Source organism: Labeo rohita, unplaced genomic scaffold (assembly GCF_022985175.1).
Source record: "Labeo rohita strain BAU-BD-2019 unplaced genomic scaffold, IGBB_LRoh.1.0 scaffold_269, whole genome shotgun sequence".
NCBI classification, from domain to species: domain Eukaryota; kingdom Metazoa; phylum Chordata; class Actinopteri; order Cypriniformes; family Cyprinidae; genus Labeo; species Labeo rohita.
This window is the reverse complement of record NW_026128979.1, coordinates 8878-31293: the sequence shown is the minus strand read 5'-3', so window position 1 is coordinate 31293 and position 22416 is coordinate 8878. Positions and strand designations below refer to the sequence as shown.

The 22416-nt window shown below is 38.3% G+C and overlaps 2 pseudogenes; both read left to right on the top strand.

The window, feature by feature from the left end:
• Positions 1-593: 593 nt before the first annotated feature.
• LOC127159970 (calcium-activated chloride channel regulator 4-like) lies at positions 594-6850 on the top strand (annotated as a pseudogene).
• Positions 6851-13867: 7017 nt separating this feature from the next.
• On the top strand, positions 13868-22067 carry LOC127159967 (calcium-activated chloride channel regulator 1-like; annotated as a pseudogene).
• Positions 22068-22416: the final 349 nt, after the last annotated feature.

Below are 22416 nucleotides of genomic sequence, written 5' to 3'. Positions count from 1 at the left end.
CATAAAGTGAAAAAAAAAAAAAAAAAAAGTGTTGATAACTGTCTTCAACATGATGACCCATGACTCTGCAATAATGAGTTTATCAATTTAACTCAGTTATATTTGGTATCATTCAGCCAATTCCAGTAAAGAATGTGCCATCTGTTATCAGGCCCATTAAGTTAATTGTTAACTTGACATTATTAAAAACAGGGTTCGCTTGTTGCTGTTGATCTAAACTCCACAGCTATGGACTCAAGAACGGTGTTTGTCTTATTATGGATGTTGCTGTCGTCCACCTCCACTGGAATCAGACTAAATGAAAATGGCTATGTCGACACATAGCCAGGGTGGTTACCAATGATCCTGGAGTGTTTTGACCCTTAACCATAACACTGTCCTATTGGACTACTACTCCCACTACTCACTCTCTCCTGGCTGCCAGCTCAACTTCTACCTCCTGCTCCAAATCCAACAAGAGACTCTCTCTGCTGCCGCCCCCAGTCTTCGTATTGCCTTCTTTCTCTCAGTCTCTCTCAATCCAACGTCTGTCATCAGGTTCCAGGCTGACTGGGCTGGGAAGCCCCTGCATCCCACCTCGACTGGGTACAACCATGTCTGCCAGCCTTTGTCCCTGCAGTCCTGCACCAGGTCTTTATAGTGTTCAGACTTCCTTTCAAATGCCTCCTCCCACCCCTCTTCCCAAGGCACTGTAAGCTCCACTAGGATGATCTTCCTTCCTTCTGTGAAAAAAGGACTGCATACTTAAGGTAGTATGGACGACATCTAGGACTAAAGCCTTCTCTTCAGGCCTACCCTAAGCTTCCATTCTTGGGCAGACTGCAGGAGGCTTGCCCTGGATTTATTGGGTCCTGGTAGCTTTGTCCCCTCCTTAATGAATGTTATACCAGTATCTGTATCTGTCCACAGAGATTTAAAAGGTCTATTAATCCAGTACCTGTTTGTTTTATTAACAGTTTGATTGTTTATTTTGCAGGAAAAGTGTTTGTGCATGAATGGGCTCATCTGAGATGGGGCGTCTTTGATGAAACCATTGACAAAAAACCATTCTACATCTTTAATCGCCATTGTGAAGCTACAAGGTTATAAACTCTTAATAAAAGAAAATATTATTAGAATGTCCTTTGAAATTGGAAGTACTATTGATATCTTACTTATCTTTAGGTGTAGCAAAAACATTAAAGGTGAGTTGCATGAGATTACTGCTGGAGGATCTCTTCAACGGTGCAGCATGGATCCACAAACTTCACTACCTACAGAGAAGTGCAAGTTTTTTTCCAAATAAAAATCAAAACACAAACAGCTCTTTAATGTTCCTGCCAAGCCTGGATTCTGTAAGTACTGAATTTACATGTTTCCAAACATTTCACAAATTTATGCTAGTAACTAATAAATTAACCCTCTGGTTGTGTTTAGATTCCTGTCACACTTGTGGTGTTCCCGGTCAAAAATGACCGGACTCCAAACAATTGCTTATAAATCTGTCATTATGCTATATTATCACTAAAGATTGGATTCATTCTTTTTGTCAACTTGTTTTCTTTCATTTAGGACTGGTTTTTGATTAATCGTAGGCCTCATTTATTTGAGAGAAGGTACCTAGTTTTTTTGAGTGAAAAAAAAATAAATTATGAATAATTTTCACAATATCAGATAAAAATTATAAAAATTTACACGGTTTCTCACACAAATGTGCTTGAATATTTAATCGGGAAGTTTGACAGATTTATAAGCAATTGTTTGGAGTATGGTCATTTTTGACCGGGAACACCAAAGTGTGACTTTTTGCAATTTTGTACAAAATAAAAGCATTTAAAAGCAAACTTCCTGATTAAACATTAAAGCACACTAGTGTGAGAAACAGTGCAAATTTTTTATACATTTTTATCTTATATTGTGAAAATTATTCACAAAAAAATGCTTTTTTCACTCAAAAAAATAAGGTGCCTACTTTTGGATAAATGAGGCCTACAATTAATCAGATGCAAATAGAAACACAAAACCTAGTCCTAAATGAAAGAAAACAAGTTGACAAAAATAATGAATCTAATCTTTAGTGACAATATAGCATAATAAGAGATTTAAGAGCAGTTGTTTGGAGTCCGGTCATTTTTGACCGGGAACACCACAAGTGTGACTAAGTGAAATAAAAGCCACAAAAAATTATGAAAATTCAAAAAAAAAAAAAAAATTGTGAGATGTACTTATACCCTGTGTGAACAAAGTTTGAGTCCAATGCGATAACGTTAACTAGTATTTTCGGGAAAAAGAAAATATTTTCCGGGTCAATTTGACCCGAACACAGCGAGAGGGTTAATTTCTATCTTGAACCAAAGAGGTCACTCTGTTTTCTTCTGTTTGCAGAGTAATTTAGATGTTAAGTCCCACAGTTAATGTCTACATATTATTTTTTACAGCTGAATCAGTCACATTTGCAAAATATGAAGTAATTGTTCATTTTAATCTGTCAGAACTTACTTTAACAATTTTTTTTACACAATTTAATTTAAGGAAGGTCTTCATTTTTTGTTAACTATCCCTTCACGAGTCCCATAGAGCTATAATCTGTCCTTGAGTGTTTGGTGACATATCTGCAGTTAAGCAGGAAATTTTATTTTCAGGTGAGCACATTTTGTCGTGAAAATGAGCACAATTATGAAGCACCAAACATGCTAAATGACAAATGTGGCAAAGCAACATGGACTGTAATATTTGAGGATTCTTTGGATAAAGATGCACTTCATTCTCTGAAACCACTGCAGTCCCCTCCACCACCACCGTCTTTCAAAGTTGTGCAGCGAAAGCAACGGGCCGTTTGCCTCATTCTTGATGTCTCAGGAAGCATGCAAGTACGCAATAACAGATATTAACCCTTCTGGGTTCTGAGGGTGTTTTGGCACCATGGAGAAGTTTTGACATGCCCTGACATTTTCGCTTTTTTCAGTATCTTAAAAACATTTTAATGGCTAAAGTCTGATTAAATTGTAATCAGCACAAACTGGGCTGCAATAATATGCAAGCAACATTAATGTACATGTTTGTGTTTTTGAGAAAACTACGTTTATGCATGGTTAGTGAAAAACTAAAATTTTTAAGTTACTGAAATAAGGCCATGAAACACATATAGAACATTAGTTCACAAGACTTTTGAGAACTGGATGTGGTAGGCTAGAGGTTTTTTTTTTTTTTTTTTTTTTTTTTTTTCTACAAGATGATGTGAAAATCATCTCATTCACTCTTTTACAGAAAACAATATATTGATTTAAATTTTCTAAGACATGTTTTGTGATCGAAAGGGAATATGTGAGGGAATGACAATGGCCATGAATATTTAATGATTCACACCTGAGAGACAAAACGCCCTCCCCTAATGGCCCATCAATGAGATTAATTTTATAAAATATTAATTAAATATTAATTAAATAAAATATTAATTTTATATCCTATTGTTATACAATAATTAAATAAATTTGATTTCATAGTCATTTGAACACAAATCAATATTAAATACATAATTTCAATACATTATTTTGAAACCAGAGGAAGCTGTCTTTCTTTCATTAATTTTCTAGGGTCCTAGAATTCTTCAACAGCAACAGGCTGCCACACATTTCCTGCGGAACATCATTGAGGATCAAGCCAGAGTTGGAATTGTAACCTTTAGTTCTTCTGCTGCTACTCTGAGTCCCTTGACTACTATTGACAGTGACACCACAAGAGAGAATCTTATCAAATTGTTGCCAAAGGTAACAGGTGGATCGACAAACATGTGCTTGGGTCTTAGTCAAGGCTTACAGGTGCAATATTAATTGTACTACTATGCATCTTGTTTGTAAAGTATGAAGAGCTTGTTTTATGCCAGTGATCCTTTTTTTTCTCTTTAAATCCATCAGGTACTTCAAAAGGATGGGGATGTATCAGGAGATGAACTTATTTTTCTGACAGATGGTATGGCAACAGACAACATTGCTGGTTGTGCTCCATCCGCAATACAAAGCGGAGCCATTATTCACACAGTAGCTTTTGGTAACAGTGCAGATCCTGCACTGACAGAAATTGCAAATAAAACTGGTAAGTGATATCAGCACAATTAAAAACTTACTGCATCTGTCCCAGTGTATATCATATAAGTATTTATTTATTTATTTTTTTTCAAAGCAAAACTGTTCTATGTTGAAAATAGGGGGAATCTTTAAAATAGCCAGTGACAGCATTGCTTCCAACCAATTAATGGATGCGTTTGCTTCACTTACATTATCAACTGGAGATTACACAAGTGAACCAATTCAGGTTATTCAAGTGATTGATCATTGCCCATGACACATTTATCACTCTTTAATCAATATTAAGAGTATTTTATAGTTTTTTTAGGCTTAGTCTACACTCAGACAAATATGATTCATGATGTATCACTGAAAACAGTCACTTTGAACGTTCCAGGAACTGCAGAGGTATGACAACTATTATCAATCATTGAATCATTTTTATGTTTATATTTTATAGTTCTGACCTTAAACTTGAAAAATGTATTATTGTTACTCAAAAGTCATCTGGGCCAAGAGATATGATATTAAAATAAGTTCAACAACAACATAAGACTAAGAGGAAGTTTCTCATTTATAATTTAACTATTTTTTACTTACATATTTACTACATTTACTACATTTAGCTATAATATACTTACAGAAAACCCTTATTGATCTGCCTTTACTATCTTGTGTTTGGTAGACTGGGGACTGGAAGTACAGTATCCAAACTAAAATACTTCAGGCTTTCACTATAATAGTAACAAGTCATGCAGCACAAGCCAATGTTCCCCCTATCACTGTCAAAACACACATGAACCAGCAGTTCAGTGATGGCTGTAATAAATGCTGAAGTGTGGGCTACTCTGGAGTCAGAAAATGGGCCTGTAAAAACATTACAACTGCTGGACAATGGTGCAGGTAAATTACCCATAATTCTTGTTCCAAGTGTGGCCTTTCCAACTTGTGCCCAAATAAATCAGAGATCCATCTTTTACAGGAGCTGATACTGCTCAAGATGATGGAATCTATTCCAGATATTTCACAAAGATTGTCAATGGTAGAAGCAGCTTGAAAGTGAGAGTGAAGAATAAAGATGGAAAAAACAGAATCGCTTTAAAAAAATATAGTGGTGCTCCATACGTACCTGGATATGTGGTAAATGGTAAATCCTGCTATCAGTATTGGTCGGTTTGTATATGTACATTGATCAATATTTCAGGTGTCCTAAAACCAAAACAATACCTGTTCTTGTCTTAGGGCAATTCTGAGAGAGAGAGAGAGAGAGAGAGGTTGTAAAACAGCAAATACTTGTAATTGTTTTCATACACAGTTATAATTACAGCTCCATATGTTTCACTATCCAGACATACCAAGCTTGCTCAGTAGCTCATCTGGCATCCTGTGATAAACATGACTCACAATGAAGGAGCAAAAAGATGATAGATTGAAAAACAAGCTAAAAAGTATGCTTGCTATTGTGTTTTTACATCTCATTCACTTTTGTTGATACAGTGCAGTTGGTATGTTATTTTAAAACATCACAAAGCATTACTGTTATGGTGCCACTCATAGACATTTCAGCTCAGAACTGCAGTGACGTACAAAACCAACATCACATAAAACATACCATATGTACGTTTATCTGTTTCGGGGAGAAAAAAAAGAACACTCATTTATCACTTAAAATATCACTCATTTATCACTTAGCTTACTACTTTCAAATAACATTTTTTATTAATTGTAATTAATTATATACACAAATACATTATGCAAACATGTGGTCATTTCTATTATAATTATTCACATACTGTAAGTACATTATGCCATCACACCTCAAATTTTTGATGAGTTGGACAGTGTCCCAAATGAACACATTTTGTCACGTGAAGTGAACTTCAGCAGATATCCTGTGTTTAGTGAATAGGACGTAGTGAACACTGTAAGTAACAATTCAGTTACTTACTCATTAAAACACTTGTATCAACAACAGAAAGTGTTACTGAATTAATTCACAAACTGGGACTAAATGTTTAATGAATGGCAATATAGTTCACTATAAAACTGTTTGAAGAAAACATTTCAGACAGAATCAAGTGGATTCAAGTGGTTCTCAAACATTTTCTTAACAAATTCATGGAAATGTACTCAAGTGGTTCCTCTAATTTCAGGTGAAGTGCAGCTGAACCCTCCAAAGCCTACAGTTTCTGATGAACCACTTGAGGTTGGAAGCTTCACCAGAACAGCCACCGGAGAGAGTTTTGTGGTGACTCTTTCAGGCCCTCCACCAAATTTCCCTCCTAACAGAATCACAGATCTGAGTGCTGAGATCCAGGAGGACACTGTGCTTCTCAGCTGGACAGCTCCTGGTGAGGACCTCGACGAAGGGACAGGTAACACAAACAATTACTATACCAGTATTTAAAATACAAGATTCATTTCTTTAACATCCTTACAGACAAAACAGAAGTTGTTTTAAAGTTTGATCATGAAACAATGGAACTTTAATTTTCTTGCATGGCATGTTTCTTTTCCTTTAAGCTAAATCCTACGAGATCAGGTGGAGCTTTGACTCCAGTATGCTTCGAGACAGCTTCAGCAATGGTCATGCAGTCAACACAGCTGCTGTCTCACCTCAGGAGGCTGGATTAGTTGAACACCATCCATTCAGTCTCAGTTTCCCAATCCAAAATGGCATCACAATTTTCTTTGCAATTCAGTCAGAGGATGAACAAAAAGCAAAATCTAAAACTTCGAACATTGCTCAAGCTTCCAAGATCCTCCCCTGCCCGGACCCAAACCCGAATTGCATTGTGATGATTTAAAACACATTTTGAACACTGTTTAGTTTATTAGTTGTTATAATAAAATAATTATAATAAATAAAACTGTCATGTAACAAACCATTTGTATTGATGGATTTTGTTGTTGTACCTACATAAACATAAGGGTGAGCCATTCTGATATTTTACATTCATCAGCCACAGATCAGCAGCTCAACAATCAGCTTCCTCATTTTTGATTCTTTAATGAAATGTACATGAGGATGAAAACATAGAACAGACCATTGTTTGCATGTGTTTTAATTTGTTAGTTAATAGCAAGATAACTATCACATTGCAACAGTGTTTGTCGAGATTATGAAATACTGCCTTGCTTCCTGAAAAGTTGACATAATCCTTAAAGCAATAGTTCACCCAAGAATGACGTGAGTCTTGTGGATTACTTGTGGGTTATTGTGATGTTTTTATCAGCTGTTTGGACTCTCATTCTGACAGCACCCATTCACTGCTTCCACTTTTAAAAACATAGTGGCAATTGGATGTAATGTGTAATGGCTTTAATACTATGCAAATTTTACATGTTGAGCTTGTATTGAGGAGCATATTTTTGTTTATTTTGAAATACAATGACTGACTTCTTTTGGAAGTCATGTGAATGTTGGTTATACAGCATGACTGTCACTTCATTTTAGAACCTCTGAACCTTGTCATGGCAGTAATGACAAGGACAGTTACAAGAAAAATAACAGATAACATTACATTTTATAGTTGTTTTCAAGTAGTGTATTATAACTTAGGCAACACAAATAGATTCAGCCTGTGATTGTGGTGTAGTGGACAGCACATTCCAGAGCCCAGTTTATGGCAAGGGGGCCCCCCATTTTTTCTTTTTTCGAAATATTTACAATACACTATAAACATAGGCTAGGCTATTTTAGTTCCCCTCACTCCACAAAAAAATCCTTTCAATTTAACAGTATTTAGAAAAGAACAAGAATGAAAAATATAAGAAGCTAGGCGACAAGCCAAAACGAACCCCCCCCATGTTTGGCTAATTGTGTGTGCGTGTGCGGCGTAATGCTACCTGTCAGATTGTGCTACCAACACTGTGTTTTTCATACTGTAATGTTATGTTTAGGGTTGGGGTAGGTGTACACGTTAATAAAGCCTCACACAATATTAATATCATGCTGGAAGCAAAATCTGATAGGTAGCAGTTTTCACTGTCGAATTATGCTACCATCTGTTTTAATGGGAGGTAGCAAAATCTGACAGGGTAGCACAGATTGTCAGAACACCGGCGCAATCACTTGATTTTTTTTCCTTCTAACAGGGGAAACGACTCTTTACAGATAATCAAAACTGTAAACGGTTTGCTGTTTGTAAAATAAAGAAAAATAGGATGCCGCTTTCAGCCGTCTTCATTTCGCGCAGCACAAAAATGAACGAAAACTCTGCAATTCTGTTCTGCTCTTTCTGACCGCTGAGCACTGAACATCATTCAGTGACAAATGCTAATCTATAAAAGATATATATATATATATATATATATCTGCAAATGTATATCGAAATATCGGAAATGGGTTTAAAAATCATATCACTGTTATTGAAAAAAATTATATCGCGATATATATTGATATCGAATTATTGTCCAGCCCTAGTTGAAATGTTAAATTACAATGCTTACCATCATCTTGGAAATAAAGCTTCATGACTTAAAAGTCTACATCGTATGTTGTCAACATTATTTCTCTGAATGGTGTTATGATGCCTGTCTTCAAAATTATGGTGTTTTACTAGCATTACAGTTTCCACAGAAGTAAAATAATACAATAATAAAATAATACAAACCTGAGGTGGTGATGCAACTAGTGATCGACCGATATTGATTTTTTATAACTGATACCGATTATTTGCATAATTATGTCCCCGATAACCGATATGCAGAACCGATATTTATTTATTATTATAAAGTCAATCAGTGACTGAGTGAAGTAAGTCCATACTTCACTTTGGTTTTTCCTCCTTTCAGTCATCTTTAAAAGAGTTGAAAATTAGCAGTCTTTCATGTTAAATTTAAACTTCATATTACAACAATAAAAACATTTTATTTATAAAACGCATCAGCTGCAACACTAATAAGCAAAATAAATGTAGAATGTACACTGTTTTCAGATGGAGAAAATAAATAAAGAACAGGAGTCATATCAACTTTGTTTTAAACTACAGTTTATAAGTTGTTTAAGCTGTCTAAAGAGTGAAGAATTCACTAGATAATGTTAATTCACTAAATAATATTCTCTGGAATACTGGAATATAACAAACAAAACATCATATTTTATTGTATTTCACAGCTGGTATGTTATATCAGAATCACTAATATTGTTTTTGGCGTTCTATTCTGAAATGTCTGCTGACAGCATGGTTTATCCCTGCATTTACATAGAAGTAGCAGGCAGAAATAAAAGCAAATAACCACAGCAGGTGGTTATTTGCTAACAATAGTTTTTGGGCAGAAAGTAGCTGAGTGACCATGGGAACTGCATACAATGCAAGTCAAAACTTTTGACCTCCAAAATGTGAGACCCCATATCTTTAAGTGAAATCTGTCATCAATGCCAATTACAAAACTTTTTTTCCCTTGCAACTGGGAAATGCCTGGCATAAAATGTCTTTGTATGTTCCAAAGGTTGTGTTGTGTGAAACCATTTTACTGCACCGTTCTAGAAATACATACCATTATTACACTTTAAAGGGCTATAAAGATCCCATTTCTAGTAAAAGACATGAACGGCCAGTTCTTATAGGGGCTCTCCCGTACTATATGTATATGCATACCTTGTATAAAATCATTTTACTGTAGCACTTTGGAGATGTATGATGTTATTCCATTTCAAACACCTATACAGATTTAATTTCTAATGAGTAGAAAAATCAATGGGCAGTTTTTATCAGGGACATCCAATACTACTTGCACACCTCATATGAAACTATTTTACTTTCGCATTTGTGAAATTAATTCACTACAGAGGCCTATACAGACTTTATTTTTAATAAGTAGAAAAAAAAAAGAATGGTCAGTTCTTACGGGGGACATTTCAGATCAAATGCACACTTCATATGCAGCCATTTTACTGTATCACTTTCAATTAACCATGTTATTGTTTCATTTAAAGTTATAGAACCGTAAAGTTATATATATTATAAGTTAAAAAATTAACAACTTATTCTTTGTAATTTAATGCTTGTGCTTTAATTGGGCCGAACCATGACATACACTTTCAGAGAAGAGAGGGCCACATCCATGACCTTTATAAAAGTGTGTGGTGCAAGAGACAGCTTGAATGGGAGGACTGTATACTGGTAAACCACCCACTCAAATGTAACTCTCAAGAATGGTCTGTGATGAGGGGCTCTCAGGATATGGAAATAAGCTTCTTTCAGATCCACTGATAAGAACCGATCCCCTGGGCAAACCTGCATGAAGATCTGCTTCAGAGTCAACATCCTGAATAGCTGCTTCATCAGGGCATGATTCAGGTGCCTTAGACTGAGGATGGGCCTAAGTCCACCATCTTTCTTTGAAACAACGATATAGCAGCTGTAGAAGCCTGACTTGCTGAGTGCTGGTGGGACCATTTCCATGGCGCACTTTGCCAGCAGACATTCTACTTTGGATCAGAGAATGTGAGCATCATTGCTCTGGTTCATAGTTTGAACCACACCCCTAAGCAGGGATGTCTGCAGGATCCAACTTGATAGGCCCAAAATGGCTTTCCAAGCCTGAAGCTGGATGGCAAGGGGTCTGAGTCTCTCAAATGGCAGACTGCTATTTGAGGGAAAAGAGCTGCAAAGAGAAGTACTCTTTTTTTGTCATTTAGTCCATTATAAAAGTGGTAGTTTGCATAAGCTTGTACATAGTGAGTGGGACAGGCATAGAGTCTGCAGTGAACACAGAGCCTCCAATGCCCAGAACTGAACGGGGGATTGGAAAGCAAGCACAAGACTTTTCGTAGCGAGTTCTGGTTGCAGCAAGACTCATCCCTCTCCTCTTCATTCCAGATGCATCAGGATGGCATCTGTGGCTCAGTGACCTTGGGCCGGGAGCCCTGACACTTGGGAAAGGGATAGCTCTTGGCAGTCTGTGGACGCTGTCAGATGCTGACGCTGAGTGGGTGACGGTGCATGCTTTGCAGGCTGTAGAGTCGGTGGAGCATTCTGGCAACTTCTGGCATCTAGTGAACCAATCCACAGCAGGGCCAAACAGTCTGTTTGGGGAGACTGGGAAGTTGAGGAAGGCAGAAAGAGCCAAAGATGTCACTCAAGCACCATCAGACCAAGGCCAGTGCCCTGTCTGGTCAGCGAGTGTAGTGAAGACCATCTCTGTGAGCGCTGCCACCCAAAGACACCCAAAGGAATACATAAAGTAACATATTTTCAGTGGCACAAAGAAAGGACAGAGACGCGGATTCTGTGGTTTTGTGAAATAAAGAAAACAAACAGGGTGTGCAGTCTGCTGTGTTGGTCTCTGTGAATGTCATTTAGACAAGTGCTACTAAAATGAACTGAAACTCAGCGAATAATCGACACAGAGACATGAGCGATATATCTATAGAAACTTGACATGTCTACTTTTAAATTAAAGAAGTCTTATATCCTGTGTTAAAGTAATCTGTATGAAACCAACGCCATGTCCAGACTTTCTTGTCAGACCTAATTATTTTTAATTTGATCATGCCCACAAGCTACTTTCACTTTTGAGACTTCACAAGCTACTTTCACTTTTGTCTTCATTGTTCATCTCGGCTACTTGCATCTTGTTTCTGGAAGAAGACGCGCTGTGAGGAGTAAGATTTATATTTCCTTCAGAGGAAGAATGCGATGCGACACACTGCGAGATCCACCAAAGGAGCAAGTCTTTCTTTTATTAGCCTACTTACATTAGTTGTTGGGTTACTGTGACATAACTTGTGAAACGTTATGAAGTATGTTTCATTTCATTGCATCGAAATGTATTACGACGCTAGGATGTTTTTAATGTTCTATAAAATAAAATGACACAATATATAAGTAAAATGTTTACACTGTAACACTGAATGACAGAGTCTAAGAATGTTTACTGTCTACTGTCATACACTCTGTTCACAAATAGATGCTTATGACATGCTTAATAATAAATTAGTTTCTCAGACGTATTGTATAATACATACAAAGCATGCTTATGTTTATGACTATAAAATAATATTTATTTATTTATTGTATAACAATAGGATATAAAAGTTATATTAGTTTATTATTAATACTCTGTTCATGAATAGATGTTTAACATGCTAAACAATAATAATTAGTTTTTCAAAAAAATGTTTATTTTTTTTTACGATAGTACAAAGCATGCGTGTGTCTATCACTACAAAATCATAATAAATGTATATATTACAGATGCTCCTGATATTAACATGCTCACAGATTTTTTTTTAGTGATCTGATACCTGCACCACAGATGAATGCTATATGAATGCCACATGAAGAGTGCTGTACCAACATCAGATGTTCAACTACACTGATATTTTATGATAAAACAAGTTCCTGGACTACCGATGGTGAGTTTTGTTTCTTGAATCCATGGAAAGAAGCAGCAATCACTTAAATATCAGGTATGATTTACTTGTTTCACTTGTTGAATAGAATTCAGAAAACAGTTTTCAGGAATGCTACAAAGTCTGTTCACGTCTCTGTACATCTAACATCAGTGTGGTCAATAATGTGTCTTTGTCCTTCATTATGTATGTTTTGATTAGACTGCATTGTAAATAAAATGCAAATAAGCGAACACTCCATTCTTCCAGTCTTCTCACATTGTTTCTACCTGACAGTCACAGTCTCATTGATGGGCCATTAAGGGAATATGCGACCTTGCATATTCCCTTTCAATCAGAAAATGTCTTTAGCCATTAATGTGTTTTAAGATACTGAAAAAAGCAAATGTCAGGGCATGTCAAAACTTCTCCAGAGTGCCAAAACACCCTCAGAACCCAGAAGGGTTAAATGTCACCCACAATAGGTAGATGTTCTTAAACCCTGGTGCTCCAAACTCACAAGAGTGTGCACACCCAGGTGACTAGCCTCCTCCTCAACCTCAGCATGAACTAAAAGAAGAAAAAGAATTGAAAACAAATTAGTGGCTCTGGGCTATATACAAATAATAAACAATTGATCACTCAAAGAACAAAAATCGAAACTCAATTGAAATTCAAAGTCATAAAGCAATATTTAGTCATACATACTCCAAAGTCCAAGGATGAAGAAATGACTTCATAAGCAATACTAAAAACATTGACTACTGTCACCTACCTCAGCTACTACAACACTGGAAACCAGAAGAGGGGTGATTATGAAAAAAGTCTACATTATCATGCTTTTTTCTGGAGTAAATGCAGCGGCACTAATTATTCCAAAAGGAGACAACAAAAAGGAAAACCCATCCCACACCACTACACAACAGTGGGTGAAAACTACCAAGATGACCTACTACTCCCACAGGAGAGGATTTGTGAATGGCAGTGATGTGACACAACTGACGCTAGTAGGTTACATAACCGTAACAACAATGGCAGATATAGCGCTTCTGAATTTCATTGATACTACCCATATTCATGCTATATAGAACATGCATTTTTAATGGTCATAAAATAAGGTTTAAACCAGACATATCTAGTATACAATTTTCTTATATATTTTTTTAGGTTATAGTATATATATATAAATGCTTGTATTTCAGCCATAGCCATAGACTTATGAGAGCTGTATTTTATGGACTGTGATGGGAGCAGCACTGTAGCAATACTTTCCTGTGCAGTGATGCAATATAAAGTGAAATACAACATCCAACATGCTGCCCCTTGACACTGTAATAATGTGTTGTTTTATAATAGCACCTAATTAGATTGATATCATTTAGTGCATTCCAGTAAAGGACATTCTATCTGTGATCAATAGGTTTTGACTTGATATTGTTCAAAACAGGATTTGGGAGTTGCTGTTCATCTAAATGCTGCAGTTATGGACTCAAGAATGGTGTTTGTCTTATTATGGATGTTGCTGCTGTTCACCTCTACTGGAAGCAAACTAGATGGAAACGGTTATGTTAACATTATAATCACAATTGGTTCAAAAGTTCCACAGGACAACACAGTGTTACAGAATACAGATATATACATCATGTAATCAAATTTTGTTGACAGTATTTGTGAATTAACAAAATAAAGCATAATTGCTTTTGTATAAATGTATACATTAATTCAGGGTGTTTTCTCATTTTTGACAGGACATGGCCACTAACTGGTCGCTTTTTGAAGCATTGGATAAAAAGATCTGTTTCAAAGAAGCTACAATACTTATCCCATCCCACTGGACCAGTAAAGATTTTTCTAAAGCAAGAACAGAGTCCTTTGAAAAAGTACTAAGCATTTTGGCATTTTAACTTCTAAAATAATAAGAATTGATCATGCTAATTCGGGATACGGTGTTGAACCTTACGCTAATCAGTATGAAGAATGTGGAGCTGAGGGAGAGTACATTAATTTCACCCCAGAATACCTCCTAAATGACACAGTGATCCACCTTGAAAAGGTGACTGTCATTTATCTTTCTCAACATACACTGTATATGTTTATCATGGAGTGATGAGAGGTTTGAAGGTCCATTAATGCAGTAATCTGTTTGGTTGATTATTTGCAGGAAAAGTTTTTGTGCATGAATGGGCTCATATGAGATGGAACGTTTATGATGAAACCAATGACAAAAAAACATTCTACCACTCTAATGGCCAAACTGAAGCTACAAGGTTATATAAACTGTTGATCAAATGAAATAATATTATTACAATGTCTTTGGAAATTTCCATACTCATATTACTTGACCTTAGCTCAGCTTTTGACACTGTCTCTCATAAGCTACTACTCATGCGCCTCTCAGAGATTGGCATCTCAGGAGCTGCGCTAGCCTGGCTTTCCTCCTATTTGACGGATAGACAATATTATATCACCATGCATAACTACAAACCTACCATTGTCCCTCTTAAATTGGGTGTCCCACAGTGCTCAGTTCTAGGTCCATTATTATTTATTATTTACATTATGCCCCTTGGACAAATTATTCGTAACTATGGTTTTCAATACCACTGTTATGCTGATGATATTCAGATATATACTTCTTGCCGACCTGATTCTATTCACCAGACTACTGCGCTAGTGTCATGTGTCGATGAGCTAAAAGCTTGGCTTAGCTCCAACTCTCTAAGCTTAAATCTGACAAAAACAGAAATTTTAGTTGTCTGCCCCCCAACTGTAACAAAAAACATAACTAATCCCCCTAGAATTGACCTTGAAGCTACATCCATTCTTTCTTCTGCCACCGTCAAAAACTTAGGTATCATCCTTGACTCTTCACTAAATCTCAACGCTTATATTAGCAAACTGTCCAAAGCTGCATTTTTTCAATTACGGTGTATTGCCAAACTCCGTACCTTCATGAGTCCAAAGGTTGCTGAATCACTAGTACATGCATTTATCACATCTCGCCTTGACTACTGTAATGCTCTTTTTTCTGGATTACCTGCACGCTCTATCTCCCGTTTGCAGCGTATTAAAAATTCTGCTGCAAGACTGTTAACGTATACCAAACAGTCTGATCATATTACTCCTATTCTTTTTAACCTCAACTGGCTTCCTGTTTCTTCTCGCATCACTTATAAAATTCTTCTGCTTACCTTTAAGTCACTCCATTGTCTTGCACCTTCTTATCTCTCTGACTTACTTTCTTCATATATTCCTTCTTGTCTACTTCGATCGTCGGGAGATGCACTACTTTTTGTTCCTAGATCTCGCCTTGCATCTATGGGAGGGAGATCGTTCTCTGTTATGGCTCCTAGACTTTGGAACTCATTGCCCCTGTGTCTTCGATCAATAACCACACTGCATGAGTTTAAGTCTAAACTCAAAATCTGTTTAACCAACATTATCATTCATTATCTGTTTCTTCTTAACCTATTATGGTTTAATGTTGTACCTGTTTGCCTGTTGTATTTTGAATGTTGTACTATTATTATGGTTTGCAACTGCAATCACATGTTTTGGACTTGGCAAATGCCTACTGTCCATCTATGTATGTATTGATTATATTGCCTGTTATTGTTAAGAGTCCTTGAGCTCGGGAAAGGTGATATACAAATTAAACTTATTATTATTATTATTATTATTATTATTATTAAATTACAATCACTGTTGATATCTTGCTTATCTTTAGGTGTAATAAAAATATTAAAGGTCAGTTTTTTGAGGTTACTGCTGTAGGATCTCTTGAACGGTGCATTGCATTGATCCACAAACTTCACTATTTACTGAGGAATGCAAGTTTTTTTCGAAACAAAAATAAGGAAAGGAATGAAAGGAAAGGACGTGATGTGTGGCCAAGTATGGTGACCCATACTCGGAATTTGTGCTCTGCATTTAACCTATCCAAGTGCACACACACAGTAGTGAGTAGTGAGCCAACTCACGCACACACACACACACACCATGAACTTACACCCGGAGCAGTGGGCAGCCATATTGTTATCACTGCGGCAACCGGGGAGCAGTTGGGGGATCGGTTCCTTGCTCAAGAGACTCATCTCAGTCGTGGTATTGAGGGTGGAGAAAGCGCTGGTTATTCACTCTTCCCACCTTCAATCCCTGCCGGACCTGGGAGCAATTATCTGTCCTTGAGTATTTGGTGATATCTGCAATTAAGCAGGGAATTTTGTTTTTAGGTAAACACATTTTGTCGTGAACAAGATCACAATTATGAAACCCCAAGCACGCAAAATGAAAAATGTGGCAACAAAGCAGCATGGACTGTAATATTTGAGGATTCTGTGGATAAAGACGCACTTCAGTCTCTAAAACCACATCAGCCCCTTCCACCACCACCATCTTTCAAAGTTGTGCAGTGAATGCAACGGGTTGTTTGCCTCATCCTTGATGTCTCAGGAAGCTTGCAAGTACGCAATAACAGACATTAACTTGATTTGAAAACAAATCAATAATAAACATAATTACAATAAATAATTTCACAATCAGAGGATTTTTTTCACTCATTTTCTAGAGCTCTAGAATTCTTCTACAGAAACAGGCTGTCACATATTTCCTGTGAAATGTCATTGAGTATCAAGCCAGTGTTGGAACTGTAACCTTTAGTACTTCTGCTTCTACTTCTACAGTGACACCACAAGAGAGAATTTTATCAATTTGCTGCCAAAAGTAGCAGATGGGTCAACAAACATGTGCTTGGGCCTTAATCGAGGCTTACAGGTGCCATATTAATAGTATTACTATGCATCTTGTATGTTTGTGGTATATGAAGTATATAGAGTTTGTTCTATGCCAGTGATCTTTTTTTTTTTTTTCTTCAGGTACTTCAAGATGACAATGGGGATGTGTTAGGAGATGAACTCATTTTTCTGACAGATGGTCAGGCAACAGATGACATTGATGGTTGTGCTCCATCCGCAATACGAAGTGGTGCCATTGTACACAAACTAGCTTTTAGTAATAATGCAGCTAATGCACTGAATGTAATGGCAGAAAGCACTGGTAAGTGATATCAGCTTGATTAATAACTCACAGAATATCATACAACAGCCAGTAATCATTATCCAATGCAAAAATGTTTCATGATGAAAATAGGAGGAAAATTTATATTTGCCAGTGATGACTTGACCTCCAACCAGTTAATTTGCCTCACTTACATTATCAACTGGTGATTACAGAAAGGAGCCAGTTCAGGTTTGTCAAAGTTTTGCTCATTGTCGACTATACATTATTCTGAAAGATTATAAGTATTTTAATTGCAATCCTTTTTATCACTCCTTTAGCTAGAGAGTGCTGGAGCAAGAACATCTGATTGGTTCAATGGGACAGTATCAGTTGATCAGACTGTTGGGAACAAAACAGCCCTTTGTAATAATTTATGAAAAATTATTTCCTAGCATTTACATACAGTCAATGCTATGTTTTAATTCATTATTCATTATTCATTCATAAATTCATAAATCAAATTGCTATTTACACTTAGTGTGAATAGCATCTATCAATATTTGCACTTAGTGTAAATAGCCTCTATCGCTATTTACAATTAGTGCAAATAGCTGCTGCCAACTGATAATGCTGCACATGGTGATGAACCCTTCACTAAACAGTATGTTAAATGTGGAGCTGAAGGTCAGTACAATCATTTCACCCCAAACTACCTACTAAGTGACACAGTCATCCAGCTTTACGCATCAAAGGGTGAATGGTGTTTAACTGATTTAACATTTATTCTTATATCATGAAATGATAAGAGATTTAAAATGTCCATTAATGCAGGTGTCACATCGATTCACAAACTTCACTACCTACAGAGAAGTGCAAGTTTTTTTCCAAACAAAAATCAAAACAAAAACAGCTCTTTAGTGTTCCTGCCGAGCCTGGATTCTGTAAGTACTGAGTTTACATGTTTCCCAACATTGTACAAATGTATTTTAGTAACTAGTAAATCAATGTACAACTTGGACAAAAGAGGTCACATACTGTTTTCTTCTATTTGCAATGTAATTTAGATGTTGAGGCCCACAATTAATATCTACATCTTAATCTTTTTATCATCTTGCTTGATGTCACATTTGCAAAATATAAATTTTGAATTGTTCATTGTAATCTGCCAGACCTTACTTTGAGATGAAAAGTTCAATGCTTTGAGTACACATTTAAATATAATGAAGTTCTTCAGTTTTTGTTAACCCTCCCTGTACGGGCCTCACAGAGTTATAATCTGCCCTTGATTGTTTGGTAACAATTCAGCAGGAAATGTTCTTTAAGGTGAGCACATTTTATAATAAAGCACAATTCTGAAACCCCAGACTTGTAAAATGAAAAATGGACTGTAATATTTGAGGATTCTGTAGATAAAAATGCACTTCGTTGTCTGAAACCACCACTGTTCCCTCCACAACCACCGTCAAGTCTAGGAAACATGGCAGCAGTTTGCAAATATTTGCATTATTTCAGTCTTTTGACTACTATCGACAGTGACACAAGACAGGATCTCATAAAATTGTTGCAGACAACAGCATGCAGATCGACAAACATATGAAAGCCTCAATCTAGGCTTACAGGTGCCATGTTTTTTTTTTTTTTGTATTTATGTACAGACCGTTTTATGACATTGTTCTCTTGTTCTTCAAATCCCTAATGTATTTAAAGCAGGCAGATGTGTTAGGAGATTAAATAATTCTTTCTGACAGATGGTGAGGCAACCAACGTTAATAGTTGTGCTCTGAGCGAAGCACAAACTGATGCTATTACACGAATAGTAGCTTTAGGTCCCAGTGCAGCTAATGCACTGAAGGTAATGCCAGATAAAACTAGTAAGTAAATAAATAAATTACATATCTATTTCTGAATAAATCAAATTACATCAGTGTCAGTTTTGTATGTAATGCATAATTGTTCCATGTTGAAAATAGGGGGAATATTTTATTTTATTTTTATGGCCAGTGATGACATGACCTCCAACCAGTTTGTAAATGTGTTTACTTCACTTACATTATGAGCTAGAGATTACACAAAAGATCCAGTTCAGGTTTGTCAAGGTTTTTCTCATTGCCCATGATGTATTTATTATTCCAAAAGAGTGTCATCAATATATTGTGTATTTTAGCATTTGATTTTAATCACTCCTTTAGCTAGAGAGTGCTGGAATAACAACATCTGATTGGTTCAATGGGGCGGTATTGTTACGAGGTTGCTGCGTGCTGGATGGAACGAGACGAGAGACGAGATAACAAGCAACAATATATTTAATATAAACTTCTGGTAGCATAAGCTGGAACAGGCAGGAACACAGAGCGATAATCCACACACGTAGAACTAACAAACGTTAAAGACCGACAAGGGGCTAAAGACAAAGACAGACTTATAAAGGGTAACTAATAATGACAGACAGGTGAACCAAATAATGCTAACAAGGACAAAACCAAATCAGACAGATCAACGGGGGGAGACAATGGGAGAAACCAATAAAACAAACAGACAGAACTGTAACATTACGCCCCCCTCCGAATAGGCGCGTCCTCGCGCCGTAGAAAACAAAACAAAACAAAACAGACTAGGAGGCGAAAAAACAGAAAAACCAGAGTCCATGGGGGAGGAGGCTTCGGCGGAGGACGGAACCCCGGAAGGGGGACAAAAACCAGAGTCAACAGAGTCCAAGGGGGCGACGAAGGTGGGAGGAGCCAGGGAGGAAACAGGAGGGACCCGGAGCAGGAGAAGCAGAGGGAGACCCAGACCGCAGCCATGATGACCCACGGTGGAGCCGATGGAGGGAGGAGCCATGGTGGAGGAAGGGCTGACGACTCCAGGGGGCCGACCGACAGAGGCGGAGCAGCTGGCGGAGGAAGGGCTGACGACTCCAGGGGGCCGACCGACAGAGGCGGAGCAGCTGGCGGAGGAGCCCGAGGCGGAGACGGAGAGCCGAAGATCCAGGGCGACACCGAGGTTCCGGAGGGCCAAGGCGGAACCAGAGGCTCTGGCAACCGAGGCGTAGGCGGAGATCCAGAGGTCCGCGGCGGAGCCGGAGCGACAGAGGATGAAGGCTGTGCCAGAGGGAGGGAGGAGGTCCACAGAGCCGGTGGGACGGAGTGACGAGGCGCAGCCGTAGGAACAGAGTCCTGAGGTGATGAAGGGCCGACGACCGACCAGGGCGGAGCCGGAAAGACGAGGGAGCCCGGTGGAGCTGGTGGACCGATGGGCGACGATGGAGACAAGGGCGCTGAGAGCCGTGGTGGAGCCGCAGGGTCGGAGGGCCGAGGCGGAGTTCTGGACTCTGAGGCTGGAGGCGGAGATGAGGGATCCTCCAGCCCTGACGCCGATGGAAGCTGGCAGACCCGCGGCGAGCCCACTGCACAGGTAGTGGGCTGAGGGTGAGCAGAGGGGCTGTCAGGGGACAGGGGTGACCAGACAGACAGAAGAGGGGGGGGTGGGTGGGAATTCCATACCGACAGGTAGATCATGACAGGTAGGTATATCCGTAGAAAAGTCTATTAAATCTCCAGAGTTAGTTTCCAGAACTTCAGTAAAGAAGTCAATCAAGTCCCCAGAGTTCAGTTCAAGCTCACCCCCAGCGGTGGTGCAGTGGGCAGGGCTCTCCATAGCCCTCTCTTGCTCCACGCAGCACTCCACCTTTATGGTAGTTTTAGCCGGCTCTCGCACCTGGTCGGACGTGTTGGCCTCTGGCTCTGTGGCGATCCTTTGCTCTGTCGCTCGTGGCTCTGGCTCGTCATCCGCGGTGGGCTCGGGCTCATACTCCGCGTGTCGGGGTGATGGTTGGCTGGGCTCTGGGTCTTGAGTGGGGCTGACGTCCTTCTCGACGATGCCGACAGTCCATGACGATCTACAGGACGCCAGCACCCACTCGATGTAATCGGCGATGCTCTCTCGAGGACCCTCCCCGGACAGCTGCGCCTTGATGGTGGGGTTCAATCCCACCCGATAGAACGTGCACAAGTCCGGGTAGTGTGTGTGTGGCACGAGGTGCATAAAGTCTCTGGTGTGGTCCTCGAGAGAGCGATTCCCCTGCTCCAGGATGATGATCTGAACGGCAGGATCCATGAAGAAAAATCAAAAACAAAACACTGAGAAAAAGGACGAAAAAATAAACGTAGGGGAATCACGCCGGGTAAACTGTTTTGGTCGGTCTTTCTGTTACGAGGTTGCTGCGTGCTGGATGGAACGAGACGAGAGACGAGATAACAAGCAACAATATATTTAATATAAACTTCTGGTAGCATAAGCTGGAACAGGCAGGAACACAGAGCGATAATCCACACACGTAGAACTAACAAACGTTAAAGACCGACAAGGGGCTAAAGACAAAGACAGACTTATAAAGGGTAACTAATAATGACAGACAGGTGAACCAAATAATGCTAACAAGGACAAAACCAAATCAGACAGATCAACGGGGGGAGACAATGGGAGAAACCAATAAAACAAACAGACAGAACTGTAACAGGTATCAGTGGATCAGACTGTTAGGAACAAAACCAGCTTTGTAATAATTTATGAAAAGTTTTCCTAACGTTTACATACAGTCACCAAGTGGCCTAATCTACACTCAGACAAATATGAGTCATGATGGATTGCTGAAAACAGTCTTGTTAAACATTTCAGGAATTCCAGAGGTATGGGAACCTTTATCGAACAGTTATTTAATAAGTGTATAGTTCAGACCATAAACGTTTGTTATTATTACACAATAAAATGCATTTGGGCCAAGAGTTTTAGATAAGCATTTGCAAAATATGTTCATCAGCAAAATCACACTAAGGAATTTATCACTGATGATTCAGCTGATACATTAACAGTAAACCATTACTGATCTGCTTTTACTGTATTATGTTTGGTAGCCTGGAGCTGGAAGTAGAGTAAGAAGCAGCTTGAAAGTAAGAGTCAAGAATGAAAAAAAAGAGTGGCGCCCCATAGGTACCTGGGTATGTGGTAGATGGTAAATCCTGAGATGCACAAATCTCA